The sequence below is a fragment of the Rhinopithecus bieti genome, unplaced genomic scaffold (assembly GCF_001698545.2).
Source record: "Rhinopithecus bieti isolate Rb0 unplaced genomic scaffold, ASM169854v2 scaffold_35420, whole genome shotgun sequence".
In the NCBI taxonomy this organism is placed as follows: domain Eukaryota; kingdom Metazoa; phylum Chordata; class Mammalia; order Primates; family Cercopithecidae; genus Rhinopithecus; species Rhinopithecus bieti.
The window spans coordinates 5,356-7,963 of NW_016814798.1; positions in this window are offsets into that span (position 1 = coordinate 5,356).

The following is a 2,608-nucleotide window of genomic DNA, read 5'->3' on the forward strand; positions in this document are numbered from 1 at the left end:
AGATATATATATAAAATATATATAAATATTCCAAATATATATATTATATGTACATATTCCATATATATATGGAATTTTGTATGAAGTTTGTTTATGATATCAACATCAAAAAAAGCTGATTTATTTTAAAAGGTTTACAGTTTTAGTATTTATTCAAGTAATGCTTTTTGAGAATACTTACAAACTGTTTAATTTGCCATAGCTTTATATATTTATATACATACACATATACATGTATATAGACATATATATAAATATACATATATATGTATGCAGGGGAGGTTATAATTACTTACAGACAGGATCACAATAGGCTGCCTGCAAACTGAGGAACAATGAGTGGATGTCTGTGTCCCAGAACTCAAGAACTTGGAGTCTGGGGTCTGAGAACAAGAAAGCAAGAAGTATCCAGCATAGGAGACAGATATATGTTTTGGAAGCTAGGCCCATCTTGCTTTTTGACGTGTTTCTGTGTGCTTGATATTTGCTAGAAACTTATTAGATTGTGCCCACCAGATTAATGTAGATCTTCCTATTGACTGAAATATAAATCTTTTTTTTGGGGGGGGGGAAACACTCAAGAAACATATCTGGCATTAATACTCTGTATCGTTCACTCCAGTGAATAAGACATTCAGTATTAACCATCAGAAGTCCACCCCTTTTCAACTTGAATCAATACCCATCTCCTGCTATAGTACATAATCTTCAAATACAGACAAAAATGAGGTCTTAATTATACGTCACATAATACAATCATCCTCTTACAACCAGGAGTGCAACAATCCCCAATACAAACACTATTTCATAAAGTTTACAATATGCAAATGTTGTTAAAAATTCAATGAATTTTGTGTAACATGATAAAGGAAAATAAAAACAGATGATTTCTTAGTACATGTGTATACGTGCACAAACTTTTTTTAACAAAAGAAGGAGGATATATGTAAGACAATTGACATCCTAATTTCTGCAACTGATCAAGTGTCTATGACAGCTATGGATGACTAACTTCTACTACACATTGTTTGTTCCCTTTGTCTTCAGGAAGCACCTCAGAAGGTTGCAGTCTTTATTGTTCTGTTGCGGTTGTTGTTATTGTTTCTGTTATCCTGATGAGTGATCCACAGCTTAATACCTGAAGGTTCTGATCCAACTGTAGTCTTGTCAGGAATGGGCCATTGTAGTTTCCCATTGACTTTAAACACATGTCATGGTAGTGCTAAGACACGCCCTAATGCATCTTCTGTATTTTATGCATACTCTTCCTTCCCTCCATTGTGGAGTAGTAGGCTGATTTCATCTTTATAGTTCAAGTCAGTCACCCCACTCAACACTGTAACTACCTTCTTAGAATGCTTAGGGTGCTTCTGCCTTCCTCCGCCCACTGACCCAAGTGATAATCTCATTTAGGCAACACTCACACAGACACATGCCAAACTAATAGTCTGTATCTCTCAAGTCAGTTATATTCACACTCAGAGTTAGTCATTACAGGCTTGTGTTGATAAATTTGCTGATCCCCGCTAAGTCTCCACCTGCAAGCCAGGAAGAGACTGAAGTCTCGGTCCTAGGCTGATGGGCAAGAATGGGAACCACTAGTGCTTTTTTGAAAGTCATGTATTGTTGCCAAATAATCTAATCAGGAAGCACTTTCTTTCCTCTGAAACACAAAATATTCCTGGACTCAACCAGATTTGAGGACTTTTCAGACTAGCAGCTGTGGAGACGAGCTTCCCACCCAAGGGATAAATCTTATCTATATATTTCCCACTCTCCACTTGTCCATCTACCTCAATCTTCCTGGATGCAGAACAACTATTTGAGAGTCATTGAATGGTGGACCTGAAAGAATTGTAACACAAACGGGAACAAAAAGATGTCTCTTGCTCATCACATTGTGAAAGACAAAAATAAGATGATAGTTGTGACCTTCAGGGTGCACAGACCTAGAGTCTCTTAAAGCCAGGGCTGTGATACCCTCTTTAGGGTTTTGCTGTTTCTGGTATCCACAAACCTCGGGGTATCACTGCATTCCCCAGTATCAGCTGTGGAAGCTCCCTAACATACGCTTGGTCCAGCTGCTGCTTCTCAGTGAGATGGCACCTAAATTTTCCTGCTTTGCCACAGCTGGTGGGTCTGTAAGTGCATAGCAGCTGGACCCCACATTTGCTGATATACCACTTGCCACTCTACCTCACGTTTGCCACTGGAACGTGATAAATCCTGGCCCATAAAGCAATTTGAGTGCGGCCTATCAGGCAGAGTGGGTAGAGCAACCTTAGCAGGCCTGAGCAAAACTCAGGCAAAGGCACCACGGGCCACAGAGGTCTTCAACAGGCAAGGTGACTCCCCCAAAATACCATGACAAAAGGAGGATAGCTATGTGTGTTTGAATGCCTTTCTTCTATTGGATCTTGAAATACTTATAATTCAGTCTCCTACAATTTGGAAATTTTTTTAACCTTGTTTGAAAATCATTATATTTCAAACTCTTTCTTAAATAAAAGTTGTAAGATTGGCATTTGCATTGAACCACCCTATCCCTCATACTGATATAGGCATATATTCTTTGAGAATATACTTCTGTAATGCATGGCATTGGGCA